Source organism: Macaca fascicularis, chromosome 8 (genome assembly GCF_037993035.2).
Source record: "Macaca fascicularis isolate 582-1 chromosome 8, T2T-MFA8v1.1".
Classification (NCBI taxonomy): Eukaryota; Metazoa; Chordata; class Mammalia; order Primates; family Cercopithecidae; genus Macaca; species Macaca fascicularis.
Genome location: NC_088382.1, coordinates 68,509,912 through 68,529,575, shown reverse-complemented (window position 1 = coordinate 68,529,575; position 19,664 = coordinate 68,509,912).

Below are 19,664 nucleotides of genomic sequence, written 5' to 3'. Positions count from 1 at the left end.
CACCAAGATTCCCCAAAATTTGAAAAAGCCTCTAGCATGAAAGGCAGAAGATAAAAGAAACAAAAAAAGGAAGAAACGATGACACAGATGGTTAAAAATCTATTATGAATCTTTTTCAGAAAGATAAAGAAGATATTTAATTCATAAAAGAGGAACAGAATAATATTTTAAAGGAACATTCACAATGTTATGTTTAAAAAAGATGTTTGAAATGAAAAAGTATTATGATGAAAATTTTAAAAAATTATGTACTCCAGCTCTCTTATGATTAAAAGAAAAAAATTTATAGAAGGTGTGGAAGATAAAGTCAAATAAATCTTCCAGAAATGAGAACTAAAAAGATAATAAATATAAGAGAAAAAATAAGATAATGGATTGATCCAGGAAGTTCAGTGTCCAAATACTAGAAGTACCTGAAAGAGCATATGGAAAGGAAGAAATTATCAAACTCATGCACAAATAGTACCAGAGCTGGACAACAGGTATCTCCAGGTTAATAGGATGCACTAATTGCCCAGAACAATTAACTATACGAAAGACTCACACAATAACACATCATTGTGATATTTTAGAATATGAGAGAAAAGAGAGAACCCTAAAAGTTTCCACATAGAAGAAACAGGTACATACCCATGACAGGAAATCTTAACGGCATTGGGCTTCTCAACAGAAATGCTTGAAGCTAGTGGATAATGGAGCAATGCCTTCTGAATTATAAGAGAAAGTTATTTCTAACCTAGAAGTCTAAACGTAGCCAAATATGTCATTCAAGTGTGATAGAATAAAGACATTTAATCCAAATAAGGAATCAAAGTTTACCTCTCATGCTCCCTTTGTTAAGAAATTAAAGCTGTACTTGTTCCAAAAACATAAGATTACAACAACAAAAAGGAAAAGGAGGTGACAGGGTTCCCCCAACACCAGGGCACAAGAAAGAGGCAAACAAAGTTACAGAATGTTGTTGAAGGGAGGGCCTTGGATGACAGTCATGTAGAAGGCCCAGAAAGTAGAAATCCAAGTTGGAATTGGATGATAGAGGATCCTAGAAGGAATATCTCAGAGGAAAGTTGTGTGTTTGGACATAGTGAGGGATTCTTGCTTCTGGTAGAAACTGGGGAAGGGAGGAAAGAGGTAAATTGACCAAAATGTAGTCATATTACTCTACATGACTCATTTTCGAATAATATTTATGAAAACATAGCAAGATCAACATATTATTAATGTAGGCCCAAACCATGATCATAGGTTAACTATGGATGCTAATTTAGTTATTTTCTAGAACATGTTACTTTCTTTAGAACTTTCAGTGTCTGATGTAAAAATAAATCCACAAATATACTGTTACCAAAGATATTATTGCATAAAAAATCTCTTTAATATTCCACGCTATGCCTAAAGTACAGAATTCTTTATTCAAAATGATACTTCTTAGGTCTGGTCTCTTCTTGGTTTATAATGTTGCTTATGGGTAGGAGTAAAGATGAGAATAATTGCCATACGTTTTTATTAAATTTTCAGAACTGGTAATTTAATTTTTTTGACATATCAGTATAATACTATGATCATAATTATCACTATTGCTCTTTCTGAAGGTTTTATTTCACAGTAAATGGTTTTTTAAAAGTTGATCATTTGCAGATCACTTGCTCTGTTGAATTTTGGAACTTCCTCTTCCTTTTAAAAATCTCAGCCACATGACAAATAAATCAGCCTGCCCTAAACTCCTTATAATATCAGCCTTTGTTCCAGAACACATTTCCCCTCTCAGGGTTTTAAGTTCCATCAGGAAGATTATGAACAATGTTTTGTTGACCAGTGAAACCACCACTTAAAACATTCTTCAACTGACTTTCCTGGAACAAATTTATTTATGTACCTTTAGAGGATCTCACTTGAAAGAAAATATATTCCTTTTTTTTTTTTTTTTTTTTTTTGAGACGGAGTCTTGCTCTGTAGCCCGGACTGGAGTGCAGTGGCCGGATCTCAGCTCACTGCAAGCTCCGCCTCCCGGGTTTAGGCCATTTTCCTGCCTCAGCCTCCGGAGTAGCTGGGACTACAGGCGCCCGCCACCTCGCCCGGCTAGTTTTTTGTATTTTTAGTAGAGACGGGGTTTCACGGTGTTAGCCAGGATGGTCTCGATCTCCTGACCTCGTGATCCGCCCATCTCGGCCTCCCAAAGTGCTGGGATTACAGGCTTGAGCCACCGCGCCCAGCCAGAAAATATATTCCTAAGAAGAAATATGTAAATCATATTTCGTCAATTTAGTTACCTTCTAAATGTGCTTCTAAGGGTGCTGCCTATTTGAAAAGAACATTGAAACAAATCATTTTGTAAAGCCTAGGCACTTTTGAAAGGTGAATAATTATTCCTTATTTAACATGATTTTTAACTTTAGATTTAGTATAGCTGGGTATTTTTAAATAGACTATTTTTACATTTTTGCATAATTTATAATAGTCTCTATTGCTAAATTAAACATTTCTCCAGGTAGTTATAATTCTACAAACCTTTTTTTTTTTTTCCCCAGACAGAGTCTTGCTCTGTTGCCCAGGCTGGAATGCAGTGGCGCTATCTCAGCTCACTGCAACCTCTGCCTCCTGGGTTCAAGCGATTCTCCTGCCTCAGCCTCCTGAGTAGCTGAGATTACAGGCACGCACCACCACGCCCAGCTAATTTTTGTATTTTTAGTAGAGACAGAGTTTCACCATGTTGGTCAGTCTGGTCTCAAACTTTTGACCTCGTGATCCGCCCGCCTTGGCCTCCCAAAATGTTGGGATTACAGGCGTGAGCCCGTGCACCCAGCCTATAAAGCTTTTCTTAAAGTTCGTCCATCATAGACTATTTTGCCATAGTGAAGAAATTATTTGTAGTAAAGATTATATCACATTCATGACCCATACCTTTTACAGGTGGTAAAAATATTGTTGGTTGACATACCAATAAGTTAAACCTAACTTGTTAAATTATAAGTTAACTTATAATTAAATTATAAATTAACTTATAATTTATAATACAGCGTTTGGATTTTCTTTCAAAGATGTGTTGAATTCTGCTTTCCTAAAGAATTAAAACAAATTTTACGTGTTTAGAAAAGTCTCCCCTTTACAAAATAAGACCATTTTATGGGGCTACCAGAAACCATTAAAGCAAAGGTGAATTGACTTGTGACTTTTTTTTAAAGGAGTTTCAGTTGTTGACTGGGTCATTTGTTTTATTTCTAGGTCCCGTTTTCTACTTTCTTCGACAGGATATTATGAATATGTATGTGGAGAGAAATTAACAAATATATTAGCATACTTTATAGGATGTTTATAACAGAAAATATAAAGAGGTGATCAATAATATACAAGAATATACTATCGTAAGTTTGAAATAGTCATGTTGGGGAAAAGGATACAGCTCTTTCTACATCAATGTTCAAAACAATTTTTATAGAAACCCTAACTACAATATTTTGTGGCTACTTTATAATAATATCTGGAGTATTTAAGAGCATCTGGGTTCTGTTAAGAGAGTAAAATCATTTAAGTTTCTGAATGCCTCCACATTCCATAAAGAACGTGCCACACTGGCATTTGAGTTGCCCAGGGATCCATCATTTATTGGCTGATCTCTCTCTACCAGACAGCAGCGTACTCTTTCAGTGTGTTAAAACTTGTATTTGCTTTTAACTGTGGAATTCGATTTGGGATTCTTCCTTAAATTGTGAATACACACACCCTTGAAAAGAATGCCATATCCTCGGTTCCAAGTTACACATGTCCAGAAGTGTTCCAGATGTTCAGAATCAACTATAGTAGTCGTATTTGTGCAGTCAGGGTAATGCATAATTTCTCAACTGTATTTATATGGAAAATTACCGTTGCTTCTTTCATTCATTTAGTTTCTTGTATGTGGATAATTTGAAATTAAATTTATTTGATCTTTGGATATCAGCCTTATCCTTCAGCTATTAATATAGTTCGTAACTGTATAATTTTATATGGAATCAGAGGTGATCTTTTTTTCACTTTTCTTCCCTATGGTTTCTTCAGTATCAATCATTCTTTCCTCTGACCAGAACTTCCTGAGGGCTGGGGCTATACTTTAAATGGTCTTTGATGCCTGCCACAGTGCCTGAGGAACTGAAAAGAGTTGCTTCTAGAATTACCCTATTTTCTTGTTTCTAAGAGCAACATTTTAAAAGACCACTTTAACAATTCAGAACTTAAGATGTCTGTAATTATCAATGTCAAAAGAATATTCCCACCGTTAGGCCAAAAAGCAAGTTGAAACTGTTTCCCTCACCTACCCACAAGTGACCTTCAGCCAGGCTCCAAAGGTATCCCTTCAGCAGATTGTCACCTCAGTTCCATTTTTTGCATTTATAGCGCTCTGACAGTGAAATTTCTAACATAAACGAGGGATTCCCAATTTTTGCTGAAATTCACGCCCTCAAAAAGATTGCACAATGAAGTAACTCAAAACCATGAGGTGAGAGGCAGCTTTCAATTAGAGGCAATAAAACAAGGCCGGAAATGGATGGGACTTCCCGATGTCATCCTGCACATATTTTAGTTCTAGTTTCCTCTCTGAGGATTAACCCCATCAGTGATTGCCCCTATGAAGTCCCAACCTTGACAAGAGAAGCCTGCTCATCAATAAACTTAACATCTGCATACAAGATGTGTCAAATGAGCAGGAGAATTTTTTCAGGATCAAGATCTAAGTTGGACATAAGGAATGAGGAGAAATAAGTGTTTTGTCATTGTGTAAAACCAAAGGTCTGCACAGAGGATACATAACTTGAGAAGAGCCACGTGCACTATCAAAATCATAGAGCTCTTACTGTGTTTTGCACCTGTGAGGGAGGTACAGCAATGGGGCTTCCTGACCACGCTTTAGGGAGATAGAGCAACCCCTTGGAGTGAGACCACTGGCACAAAAGCAGGATGGTGTTCCATGTGGTTACTGCAAGTAAATCTATTAAAACTACCAGATTTTTACTGGGACTTTTGTTGTTGTTATTATTATTGTTATTTTGAGACTGAGCCTCGCTCTATCCCCCAGGCTGGAGTGCAGTGATGGGATCTTGGCTCACTTCAACCTCCTTCACCTCCCGGGTTCAAGCAATTCTCATGCCTCAGCCTCCTGAGGAGATGGGATTACAGGTGCCCAACACCATGCCCAGCGAATTTTTGTATTTTTAGTGGAGACAGGGTTTCACCATGTTGGCCAGGCTGGTCTTGAATTCCCAACCTCAGGTGATCCATCCACCTCGGCCTCCCAAAGGGCTGGGATTATAGGTGTGAGCCACCGTGCTCGGCCAGTACGTTTGAAAAGTAACAGGATGACATCCATTTTTACTGTTCTTAAACCCAAAGAGCCAACCTAGGACACATGATCCACTCTACATAGTGGGAAATACAAGTACCATCAGCTCTCCATATTTTCACAGCTAATTCTTCTCGGCGTTCCCAATATATCTGTGAAAAACACCTTTAGACATTACTTTTTAAATATCAGATAGTCCCTCAATTCTAGTCGCCCCCAGAAGCTCCCTCTCTAGAGCCCAGTCTGAGCAGTTTGCACTTCAGTTGTCCACACAGCTATTTTCCTGCGACTTAGTTCACCATCATCTTGGTCTTTATTCCACGCTCTCCTACGCTGAGTCCCTGATTCCTGTGATCCCTTGTTCACTGTCTCATTCTGGATGAGCATGTCCTCTAGTGACTTTCTGAGAAAGGAAGCATGAAAGGTAAAATGTTTAAGACGTTGCATTTTTCAAGATTTGATTCTAGATGTTAAATAAAATTATGTAAGGAAGCAGGTTAAAAAGCCAACTCTGACTAAAAGAATTGATGTTAAGATGTGAAAAAAGAGTATCAGTTATAGTTTGCTCTGAAGCTAGTCTTCTTGCTTTCTTACATACAGCTATGTATTTGTAAAACTGTATGTGCATTCACACCCAGCTTTGCATTCTACAAAAGCATACACTGGAAATAACTGGGCATATGGCACAAATAGGGCTATGGACAGACCACACCACCCAATTTTATAACAAGAACACCGACAACAACAATAAGCCTCTATTTATAAAATACTGGCTCAGTCAATCTCCACTAGCGGCCTACCCTGAGTAGCGTTTCAACTCAGAGGCTTGCTCTTTTGAGATGTAGGGCATTTACTTTCAAGATACCAATTTTATCAGTGTTAAATATCTGCTTCAGGGCCCTTCCTAATGTTTTCAAACAAAACTGGATAGCTTAATATCATGAAATAGCAGTTCCTGAAACCACTAACCCAGCCTTTGCTTTCAATAAAGAAAGGTGCCACTGTAGAAGTTTTTCCCTTAAGGTGTTTGCATATTGCTAAGGCTTGCTTTTTAATTGTTTACAAAGTTTCCCCCTGATTTCTTGGAAATCACATACTGGGATAATTACATGCATATCAACCAAAACAATTTCAACGTTATTAGATAAATATCACTCTCCCATTTACCAGTTTTGTATGAGCTAATTCACATTACCAAAACATATGTGGTAGCAGAACAGACTGGATATTTTGTTCTCTGAAAGACTTTAGGGAATACACCACCCCTAGATTTTGGATTGCATTTTTTTTAATGTTTCCTGATTCCTCTGAATCCACTCTCCATGTTTCCTTTTTTTATTCTTCTCTATGATCAAGGGAAACGTTGTTTGATTTAATTAGGAAAATGTTTAGCTGCACACAGAAACCTAAAATAAAGTCACTTAAACAAGACAGACATTAATTGCTCTCACATAAAGGAAATCTAGGAGTGAAATCATCTCGTGATGTCAAAATTCCTGTTCTGCTCCAACCGTCACATCTATATTCCAGACAGAAGAAAGGAGGAAGAGCAGATGGGCCACAGGCCACAAGCTTTCTCCTTTTATGAAGCCTTCCCAGAAGCTTCGGAACATTTATGTCTCACTGGCCATATATAGCTGCAAAAGGCGCTAAGAAATACCATCTTTTATCCAGGCACTTTTTTTAGGGTTCTGTTACTAAACAAAAAGAAAGAATGAATATTATGAGCCAATCAGCATTCTCTGCCCCAAAGTATTGTTTCAAAGTATTTAATATGTATTGAGCATTTATAATATGCCAGAAACTGTGTTAAGTGATGGGAAATTCAAAGATATGTAAAACTTGGCTCCTGCCTTTAAAGATACATTACAATATGATGCATAACTTTAGTCAGGATAATTCACGGAAAGTAAGAGAACAGGGATTCAAACTCACTCGTGGCAGAGTGCCTTACCCAAAGAGTATACTGCCAGAAATTACATGTGTCTAATTTTTCTCTTTATATAAAGAGACTGCCACCTGCTTCACAGTCACAGCCAGGGACAGAAGAGTCACCTTGAAGCAGAATTTTCTCATTTGAGAGGACCAAGTACCGATTTAGTTAAAGAGCTCAGAGACTTCTTGAAGGAAAAGAATCTATGCCCTAATATTTATTCTCTAAGATCTCAAGTTATGGAAATCTTCCAGAGTCAGCCAGGATGATCCAGATAAAATTTCAAAGTGGACATAGAATATAGGATGCCTGAAATAAGTTACCATAAGGTTGGAGGGGGAGCCAGCTCATGTTGAATCAGAGAGAGAGGAAGTGAAGCATGGAGCTTCTGAGTCCTGTGAGGCTGGGTCCTGGCTGGACCAGCCCCCGCCTATAGAAGTCAACTTGGGCTTCACAAGTACTCGCACATCTCAAAGAGCAGGTTGCTTCCAGATGTAAAATTTGGACTTAAGAACTTAAAGACATAGTCCTGGGAGATTTCTTTCGCTGAGAGATTCACAGCCAAGAGATTCTGGAAAGCAGCCAGAGCAGAGAACTTAGCAAGGTTGTCCGTGCCTTGGACTCAGTAACCAGTGACAGTTTCATCAGGGCGAGCAGCCCTTCGTTTGCTCACATCTTTGCCCCACTTTCCTAAACCATATTTCATCCTTCACCTCCTAATTGCATTCCTGAGTCATTTTGCCTTTCCAGCAGCCAACAAGACCCAATAGCATGCTTCCACTGAAGTGCAAACTGCCATGGCTCCCCATTTGCGGGGTAGATAGCACAGCACCTATCCATTATTTTGCCTCTGGCAGGGAGGGAGAAAACTAAGGTTTATCTGAAGAGCTTTGGTTGATTGGCTTGGACTGCCCTTCATTAAAGATAGCACGGGGAATATGTATCCCATACCCAGAGAATCGCTATTGCTGGAGAAAGATGCCACCTGTATTAGTTTCCTATTGTGTCTGTAACAAATTGGCACAAATGTATTGGCTTAGGACAACACAAATCTATTATCTTACAGTACTGGAAGTCAGAAGTCTGAAATGAATATTCTAGGCTGAAAGCAAGATGTTGGCAGAGCTGTGTTCTTTCTAGAGTCTCTAGGGGAGAATCATTTCTTTGCCTTTTCCAGTTCTAAAATCTCCCTGCATTTCTTGGCTCATGGCCCCTTCCTCATCTTCGAAGTGCATCATTCAAAAATCTGCTTTTGTGATCACATCTATTTTTCTGACTCTAAACTCTTGCCTTTCTCTTGTAAAAATCTTTGTGATTATGCTGGGCCACCTTGATAATCTAGGATAATGTTTCTATATCTTTTTTTCTTTTTTTGTTAGAACAACTCAGCAAAATAAAATTCCTGTTTATTTTTGGACAACATTGTTTCACACATACATCAAACAGGCCAAAAAAAAAAAAAAATAAATAAACAGCAACTTCATAGACAAAAAAGGAAAAAAAAGAAACCTTTTATCTTTGGCCTTTTTAACCATCTCATACAAACCAACTACTTATAGTACAGCTAAGTACATACACAAAAAAGTTACTGGAATGCTCGGAATAAGATTGTTTTTCTGTTGTCGTTTTTGCTTTTTTTACAAGGTTTTTTTTCTCCTTTGAGATTATAATGAACTTGGTCACACCACAAGTAAAGTCAGAAGTAGGACAGAGAACGCTCCGAACGCTGGTTTGGTCATCCGAGATCATTAAAAATGGCTGACCCTAACAATATGTACAAAAATATAAAATGTAAATAAAAAATACAAACAAATTTCCTTTTTAAAGTACTTTTAAGAAAAAAAGCAGGGCCTTGGAAGTTTTGGTTCTTTTTTCCTCCCCTGTTGCAAATTCTCATGGTTTGGGTTGGGTGGGGGAGAGCGCGTGTCATCTGCGGGTGGCACTGCCCACGGTAGGCGGGCGGGCGGGCCTCTCTACTCGAAGGTGACCACGTTTAGATTCTGAGACGGGAAGTGGAGGGTGAATAGGTCACGGCGGCCTTTTTTTTTTTAGTTTAACTTTTCCTTTTTTGCTGTCTAGTCATCCTCGTCGGTCTTCTGCTTCTTGGTATCAACATCGTCATCCTCATCATCTTCAGCCGCCCGCTTGCCCGTAGCTGACTCAGCTTCCTCATCTTCATCTCCATCCTCTTCCTCACCATCACCTTCTTCTTCCTCCTCCTCTTCCTCCCCACCTTCTTCCTCTTCATCTACCTCATTGTCAGCCTCTTGCTCCCCATTTTCCTCATTAGCATTCCCGTTAGCAGGGGCGTCTCTTCCATTTTCTGCCTCTTCCACAACTTCCTTCTTCTCCTTTAAGTCCTTGGTGGTGATTTCGGAGCTGGTGTCTACGGCTGCGTCTGACATGGTGGGGCACGCCGGTGATCCGATGCAGGGGATTTAAAAAGAAAGCGAGAGTTCAGGGACTCTGGCGATAAAGCTGCCGGAGTCCGCGGCGGAGGAAGCGCGCAGGGGAGGCGGCTGCGGCGAGCGAGGAGGCGGCTGCGGCGAGCGAGGAGGCGGACGAGGAACAATGCAAAGATGGCTTTTCAGAGCAGCCAGTATTTCTATATCATGATCCTTAGGTTAACGACACCTACCAAGTCCTTTTTGCCATTTAAGTTAACATAGTCTCAAGTTGTGCGGATTAGTACATGGACATCTTTGGAAGACGATTATTCTCTTTACCACCCTAGTACACAGGACTACTATGAAAAGAAGAGACTGTTTGGCTTTGGACGCAATCCATCAAAGCCATATCCTACCTGAACAGTAGCCCTCTGCTGCTGTGAGCACAATGGGGTACCTTTTAAGCAGATGCCTCCTTGGCGACCCTCAGAAACACTCAGGTGATGGGCAGGTTTTTGAGATGGCTTCCCCCCCACCCAGCAGAGAAACAAAACTCAGAAAAATTTTAGCCCAAAATATATGCAAAAGAACTCTGACTTGAACACATGTACATTTCACAGCAACTCCAAGCCCAAATAATTAAATCCAAGAGGCAAGAGAGAGTCATCAGGATATTTGGCAGAATTATTTAGGAAGAACTGGATGCAGAGCAGGTACACTTACTCCCCCTTCCTTTCTGCCTCCCAGGTGGACAAAGAGCAGCAGCAATCACCTCACAGGTAAAACACCAAGTGAGGAACCTGGAACTGGATGAGCCAGAAATTATTCCAGGTGACTGATTTCTGGAAAAACTGAAGCGCTCTCAAAGTCAAGCAAGCTAAAGAAATATCCACATGCCCTTTTTGAAAGAATTATTTGAGGGTGTATTCTAGTAAATTAAACAATGATTGTAAGAAAGGGGATATATATGTGGGATATAAGAAGTAGTGGTGAGTAATACTAGCAAAACTTATAGTTAAGTCTAATCATTGATATATAATGTGAAAAGACCCAGTGACTTAAAATAATCTGGAATTTAAATTGTAAATTACATAGTTTCTGAGATATAAAAAGGAAGAAAATCAAATCATTCTAAATTTTTCTCACGATTGAGAAGACAAAAGGACACAGAATATCTCTGTTATTAGAAAAAATACAAGATAAATGCATGTATTAAAATATAACTACTATAAAAATTAAAATAAGATATATAACTCCTTTGCCACAAAAGAGGATGAAAATAAAGTAAAGGGGGAAAAATCCTCAATCCAACAAAGGTGGCAAAGGGATAAAGAAAAAAGAAAGAATGATAATTGGGAAACACAAATAGGATAATCAGACGTGAGAAACCAAAATAAACACAGAAAGGGTAATTTCATTATATTAAAAGACAGACGCTCTCACAGTGAGTTAAAAACAAATTTCAGCTGTTTGCCATTTAAAAACTATACTTAAAAAAAATTTTAATGACCAGAAGGAATTGAAAAGATATTCAAGGCAAACACTAATTTAAAAATGCAGGTATAACAATATAGAGATAAAACTAATTAGACTGTATGGCAAGAAACTTTATTATTGATAAAGAAGGCCATTTTCTTAATCATAAACCAATAGGTACCTGTTAACATAGCTTCAAATCTATAGAGAACAAAAACTGGCAAAATGACAAGGAGAAACTGACAAATCTTTAACCGTATTAGGAAAGTTCATTGCAACTCAGAAATCAAAATATCAAACTAAGAATATTAAGAATATCAAAAATTTAAACACAGATAATAATGATTTTATAATAAAAGGATACAGAATTTTATACTTAACATGTAGAAATACATACTTTATTTTGAAATCACATGGAACATTCACCAAAACTGATGGTATATGAGGCCACATTGAAAAAATCTCAGAGTTAAAAAATCTGAATTTATATAAGATTACATTCTCTAACCACAATGCAGTAAATTTGGGAATTCGCAATAAAATAACAAAAGTCAAAACAAAACAAACTCCTTCCATTTGGAAACTTATAATCACCCTTTAAAATAACTCTTGGAGAAAGAGCCAAGTGCCGTGGCTCACACCTGTAATCCTAGCACTTTGGAAGGCCAAGGCAGGAGGACTGCCTGAGCTCAGGAGTTTGGGTCCAGCCTGGGCAACATGGTAAAACCCTGTCTCTACTTAAATACAAAAATTTAAGTGGGTATGGAGATGCAGGCACCTGCAGTCCAGCTTCTCGGGAGGCTGAGACACGAGAATTGCTTGAACCTATGAGGCAGAAGTTGCTGTAAGTCAGTTGCGCCACTGCACTCTAGCCTAGGTGACAAAGCAAGACCCTGTCCCCCTAAAAAAAAAAAAAAAAAACCCAAAAAACAAAATAACTCTTGGATAAAGAGGTAGTAGGAACAAGAATTCCAAATTAACTATCTTATTTTTCCTATATCATATTAAATATTAAAACAAGATATATACCGAATATTGATGGTTACAAATAATTTTTAACAAAATTAATGAACTTAATTTTTCTCATTTATTATTTGAATTAGAATGAAACGTCTTATTTGTTTGCTTAGTCCTTATAAATTTTTATTTACATAAATTGAGGGAACAACTTGGTAATAATCTACTGAGTAAGCCAGAATAAGAACTTACAACTTTATTGTGTGCCAAAAAGATTTAGGTAAAAAAAGAAAATACACTTTGTCCAAGTGAACTATCTAGGAACTGAGCCCAAAATTGAAAAACTAATGGCTGAGTGATACTGAATATGTAGACTAAAGAATATGTGGCAAATATAATTTAAGATTCTGCAGTCGTTTAAAGTTGATCCTTTAATATGATTTTCTTTCTCCAGTATGTTTGCCCTTGGTGACAGTAACTACGCTTCAAGGCTGGAGTTCCATGTGTAGTATTTAGAATGGGAGACTCTCCCCTCTGTTGATAAGTGGCATGACTTATACCTATCTAAGAACCCCTTATATGGTAGTGTCCCTCTTATCTGCTGTTTCCTTTTTGTGGTTTCAGTTATCTGCAGTCAACTGCAGTCTAAAAATATTAAATAGAAATTTCCAAAAATAAAGAGCTCATAAGTTTTTAATTGCCAGTGTTCTGAGTAGCATGACAATATCTCCAGGCATTCAGCTGCATCTAGCCCAATCATCTCTGTCTGGTGCATCCACACTGTATGGACTATGCTCCTGTCAGTCAGTAGTCATCTTGGTTGCATCAAAAAAATCATAGTATATTTAGGGCTCAGTATTATCCATGATATCAGGCATCCACTGAGAATCTTGGGATGTCCCCTGGGGTTAAGGAGGAACTAACCTCTTTGGGAAAGACTTAATGGTGGCCTCTATGTGGTGAACCAGCCAAGGACTCTAATTATTAAAAATGCCCAATAACATGTTTGGAAGGTATCTGTGGGAAGAGACTGAGCTGTTTTAGGGTAAACACACGTGATAGTAATAATTTAGGCATACTCTTAGAATGACCCTGTATGGCATATGCACCTGAATGTGTATTCCAAACTAGGAAATCTGGGAGTGGCCGACCCAGAGATTCATTCCTTATCTATGATAAACATCTGAGCCCCCAGTCTGTCCTGTAGAAGAGGAGCTGTACCGGGACTGAGGCCTGAGTTTTGAGGTAAATGAAAGTTGCCAGGTGGAGGAAGTTAAGGAGAGAGTGTTCAGTGAAAACGCTGTAAAAACTGCATGGTGTTTGCAGGCGGTTGCAGTTCTCCCGTCCAACCCACCGCCACTGGACTCTCCAATATGTAAGCCCTCAGTAAAAGCCCATATGTCTTTTGTGGGCCTTGGTTCTCTTCTCTGGCCTCTTGAACCTGGTGCCTTCCTTCCTGAGGTTAAGAGGGGGTCGGCACAGCAATTGGCGAGGCAGCCAGGAGGTCAAAGGAAATCCCTGAGCACTAACACAATGGGATAGGGGAAGGGGAAATCCTCAGGGGAAATCCAAGCTGGCCAGCCATCCACTTCAGTGTGGAGTCCAATAGCCGTTCTCCTTGATGGATAGATGGGGTCCGCGAGTACGGGTCGCCCTGAAAACACTGAGGGGTCTGGAAGAGTTGTGGCAAGGGGTGCATCTGACTGAGCAACGCTCAGATGCCCGAGGGGCGTAGCCGCGGTTGACTGGCGCTTCTCACTGTACTCCCAGCAGCCACCTAGGCGGAGCCACAGCGGCGGAGCCACAGCGCGCGCAAGGGGTCATCAGCTACAGGGCAAACTGCCATTAGAGGTGCCAGACAGAACGGAGATGGAGACCCTGCCTTGTCGGGTAGCTGGTTAGAAGGGCCGTTGACTGCCCTGCGCCCGCAGGGACCACATCGGCAAAACTTGTCCCTGCCTGGAGGGTGACAGCACAGCACAATGAGGACAGCACTGCTGTGGAACTGGAAGAGCGAGAAATAGGTTCAGGCAGAAGGTGACAGTTGGTCTCGGGTGTCTTCCTCTATGAACTCAAGGGTGGAGGATATTGTACTCCCAGAACTTGAGTAAAATGGCATGCACCACAAACCCCCCAAGCCCTGAGGCAGCTCCTCTGTGTCGCTGGTAATGGGGATCAGGCCATCCCCTTCAGCTGGTGGTTGCGGGCTGCAGGGCAGCCTGGCCAAATGAGGGAGATGTCCTCATGTCTCCTGTGCAGTGGCAGACTGTGGAGGAATTGCAGGACATCAGTGGGGAATTAGGAATGAAGGATGCTATTATGCTGAGCATTACCGATGTCCTGCAATGAGCTTCGCACTGCTGGCATAAAAGATGCCATCTTAGAGTTGGCACCCTATCAATGGTAGAGCATGCCAGTGTCTATCCTGAGAGCCCTGGTAGGACAGGCAGTGTCTCAATCAGCCCAAGCAGCCTCTGCCTTAGGGGAACCAGAGAAACTGCACGGGCAGGTGTGTGGGTAGCCAGGATGAAAGACAAGGGAACCAAAGGGAAGGAGACAGTGAAGAGGCCCATTAAGGTGGCCTGTGGACAAATTTGGCATGAGTGGCAGGGACACCTACCATGCAAATAGATGAGCAACCTAATGCTGTTCTGGTTAGACTGGGATGAAAGCTCAAGTCACAACAGCAGTTCACTAAGGAGCCTCAGATTCAGCCCACTGTCCCTCCCACAGAGGGATGGCAGACACCAACCCCTTTAACTTAACTGGTATGAAGGTCAAGGCCTCAGAATCCCAATAAGAGTAATGGTGGCCAAGGTGTCCAGGGACTGAAGGCCACATGCAGAGCTAACTATATATTGGTCACCTAATAATAAATAGACTGTGTTTGCCCTAGTGGATACTGGAGCTCAATGCACCCTCGTGTATGGCAACACTCATTGGTTCCAAGGGCCTATAACAGCAATAGATAGCTATGGAATGGGAGCTGTGAAAGTCAGGCAGGTTGAACTAGTATTACAAGTTGGGAAACAGCCGCCCAAACTCTCTTTAGTATACACAGCTCCCATCCCAGAACACATCTTGGGAATGGCTCTCTTATCAGGCAGGACCCCACATGAAACAGCTGCTGGGGAATTCCAACTGAAGCCTGTAATTGGGGTGGAGATAATGGGAATGGACATTAGTACAGTTACCAGCACCACAGTGAGTAGTAGTGCTGAAGCAATACCACCTGCCAGATTTCTGGATCTGCCCTGGGCCAGAGGGGAGCCCACTGCTCTGAAAAGTGAGTCACAAGCCTGGCGGTATGTACCACAGCTGACTGAGGAGCTTTGGGGCCTTCAGTGAACATCTGCAGTGGCCTGGCAGTATTCCCCATGGGCCTATGGTGGTGGTAGTCATAGAGAGAGGCTTCTCTACCTGTGGAAAGGGAGGGAGAGTCCTTCCCACTCTTCCCTCCCGTTTAATTTGAATCCTTGAGTGGGAAGAGTCCTTGCCACTCTTCCCTCCCCTTTCCACAAGCAGAGAAAGGCCACCACCACCACAGGCCCATGGGGGTATTTTCCCATGAAAGTGCCCCATGGTTTGAGGGGCAACTTGGCCATAGTAGAATAGAACACCAGATAGACTTCCTAGATTTTTGACTCCAGTCTCTGGCTCTTAGATAGCATCTCTGGACCTGCCACAGGCCTGGGGGAACTCGCTGCCCTGAAGGGAAGGACACAAGCCTGGCTGGCTTTACCACTTGCTGATTGTAGAGCTCTAGGCACTTGAGTGAACATAGGTGGTACCCAGGTAGTGGTTATGGCAGGCCATGGGCAAGACCCAGTGATGTGCTGGCTTCAGGTCTGACCCAGTGCAGTCCCAGCATTGGTGGCCACAGGGGTGCTTGTGTCCACCTCCAACTCCACTCCCCACCCAGGCAGCTCAGCACAGAGAGAGAGAGACAGAGAGAGAGAGACAGAGAGAGAGAGAGAGAGAGAGAGAGAGAGAGAGAGAGACTGAGACTGAGACTGAGACTGACTCTGTTTGTTTGGGAGAAAGTAAGGAAAGAGAACAAGAGACTCTGCCTGGTAATCCAGAGAGTTCTTCTGCATCTTATCTAAGACCACCAAGGCAATACCTCTATGATTCTGCAAGAACCACAGCATTACTGGGCTTGTGGTTCCCCTTAATGCAAATATGTCTTAGATTACAACACCCAAGTCCTTTCAAGTGGCATGATCTTGGCTCACTGCAACCTCTGCCTTCCAGGTTCAAGGGATGCTCCTGTGTCAGCCTCCCAAGTAGCTAGGACTACAAGCGTGCACCACCACGCCTGGCTAATTTTTGTATTTTTTTTTTTTAGTAGAGACGGGGTTTCACCATGTTGGCCAGGCTGGTCTTGAAATCCTGACCTCAGGTGATCCACCCACCTCAGCCTCCCAAAGTGCTGGGATTACAGTGATGGGCCATTGTGCCCAGCCTAGAGTCTCTTAATGGCAGAATTGACCAAGCAGAAGAAATTAGTGAGCTTGAAAACAATAAAGCATGCCTACAAGATCTAGAAAATAGCCACAAAAGGGCAAATCTAAAATTAGCTAGGAGTGGTGTTGGGCACCTGTAATCCCACAAAATAACTAGAAAACAAATAACAAAATGGTAGGTGGAAGTCCTCACTCACCAAAAATAACAACGAATGTAAATGTACTGAACTCTCCAATCAAAAGACATAGAGTGGCTGAATGGATGAAAAACAAAACCCAAAGATCTGTTGCCCACAAGAAATACACTTCACCTATAAAGAAACAAATAGACTGAAAATAAAGGAGTGATAAAGGATATTCCATGCCAATGGAAACCAAAAAAGAGCAGGAGTCACTATACTTATATCAGACAAAATGGATTTCAAGACAAAAACTGTAAGAGACAAAGTCATTTTATATTGTTAAAGGGGTCAATTCAGCAAGAGGATATAACAATTTTTTAAAAATTTAACTTCTGGGATATATGTGCAGAGCATGCAGCTTTGTTACATAGATATACATGTGCCATGGTGGTTTGCAGCACCTATCAACCCATCATCTAGGTTTTAAGCCCCACATGCATTTAGTATTTGTCCTAATGCTCTCCCTCCCCTTACCCCTGACCTGCAATAGGCCCCCGTGTGTGATGTTCCTCTCCCTGTGTCCATGTGCTCTCATTGTTCAACTCCCACTTATGAGTGAGAACATGTGGTATTAGGTTTTCTGTTCCTGTGTTAGTTTGCTGAGAATGATGGTTTCCAGCTTCATCCATGTCCCTGCAAAGTACATGAACTCATTCTTTTTCATGGCTGCATAGTATTCCATGGTGTATATGTGCCACATTTTCTTTATCCAGTCTATCATTGATGGCCATTTGGGTAGGTTCTAAGTCTTTGCTATTGTAAATAGTGCTGCAGTAAACATATATGTGCATGTGTCTTTATAGTAGCATGATTTATAATCCTTTGGGTATATATCCAGTAACAGGATTGCTGGGTCAAATGGTATTTCTGGCTCTAGATCCTTGAGGAATTTCTACACTGTCTTCCACAGTGGTTGAACTAATTTACACTCCCACCAACAGTGTAAAAGCCTTCCTATTTCTCCTCAGCCTCACGAGCATCTGTGGTTTTCTAACTTTTTAATGTTTGCCTTTCTAACTGGCGTGAAATGGTATCTCACTTTCTAACTGGCGTGAAATGGTATATGTGGTTTTGATTTGCATTTCTCTAATGACCAGTGATGATGAGCTTTGTTTTATATGTTTGTTGGCTGCATAAGTGTCTTCTTTTGAGAAGTGTCCATTCATATCCTTTGCCCACTTTTTGATGGGGTTGTTTTTTTCTTGTAAATTTGTTTAAGTTCCTTATAGATTCTAGATATTAGACCTTGCTCAGATGGATAGACTGCAAAAATTTTCTCCCATTCTTTAGGTTGTTATAAGAGGATGTAACAGTTTTAAATATATACACACCCAAAAATGGAGCACCCAGATACATAAAGCAAATATTATTAGACCTAATGAGAGACATAGATCCTGGTACAATGATAGCTGGAGACCTTAACACCCCATTTTCAATATTGGGCAGATCTCCCAGACAGAAAATCAGAAACCTCAGACTTAATCTGCAGTATAGAACAAATGGACCTAATAGATATTTATAGACCATTTCATTCAATGACTTCAGAATACACATTATTTTCCTCAGCACATGGATGATTCTCAAGGATAAGCCATATGTTAGGTTCAAAACAAGTCTTAAAATATTCAAAATAATTCAAATAATATCAAGCATCTCCTCTAATCACAATGGAATAAAACTAGACATCAATAACAAGAAGAATTTTGGAAACTACTCAAACACATGGAAATTAAGCAATATGCTCTTGAATGACCAGTGGGTCAGTGAAGAAATTAAGAAGGAAATTTAAAAATTTCTTGAAACAAATAATGGTGGTTCTTTCTCACATAAGGGGACAATCATACTCTCATTGTGGTGCTGCCAGTGTCTTGCTCTGGCCTCCCGCCACATGTCACAGAGGAGACCAATCTATTTGGTATTGTAAACCAGGTACCAAGCTGTTGCCAGGGGGTGGTGCTCTATCCTTAGAGAGATAGTGATACAACTTCTTGTGTCTTGCTAAATGTCATGACTTGCCCTTTCTTATACCCACTAAACATCTCACCTTCCACCCATAGATAGTATGCAGCAAACCTCCTTGCTGATTGGACACCGATAGTGGCCTTTCTCCAGGGCAAAATAGACTGTTGGGCCTCAGGAGAACTACCCCTCTCCTCCACTATGAGCCTGCCATGGTTCATCCAAGATCAACTCCCAAGCGCTTGGAAGAACTTTGTGTCGTTACTGTATTAGTTGTTCTTTCGTTGCTATAGTTTCTATTGCTGCTCAGGCGTCTGGCTGCAATGCTGCTCCACATACCTGGCCCCAGGGAAACTGCAGAAGAATGTTGTGATAAGAATGTGAGGGCCATTCTAGGGTATGCTGGGTGGACTCCAGGGTACACACACTTGAAAGCAATAACTTAGGCATACCCTTCCCTGTATGGCAGACACACCTGAATGTGTGTTCCAAGCTAGAGAATCCAGGAGTGGCCAACCCAGAGATTCATTTCTTATCTATGGTAAACATCAAGCCTCAGCCTGTCCCATGGCACACAGGCTATACAGGAGGTTGAGGGCCTGAGTTTTGGGTTAAATATAGGTTGCCAGGTGGAGGTCATTAAGGGGAGGATGTTAAGTGAAAATGCTGTATACACTGCATGATGTTTGCAGGTGGTTGAGGTTTTTCTGCCCAGCCCACCGCCACTGGACCATGCAATTTTCCTGCCCAGCTCGCTGCTGAACCATTCCTGTAATTAAGGCAATCCTCTTATCCAGCCTAACACCACTGGACTCTCTCCCCTGTATGTAAGCCCTTAATGAAACCCCACATCTAATTTTGCTAGCTCTGGATCTCTTCTTCGGCCTCTTGAACATGTTGCCCTCCCTATTGAAGTTAATAGGGGTTTGGCACAATAGCTGTAAGAGAGCAAACCCCATTGTAGATGTGCTCAAATTCTTTTTTGAAGTA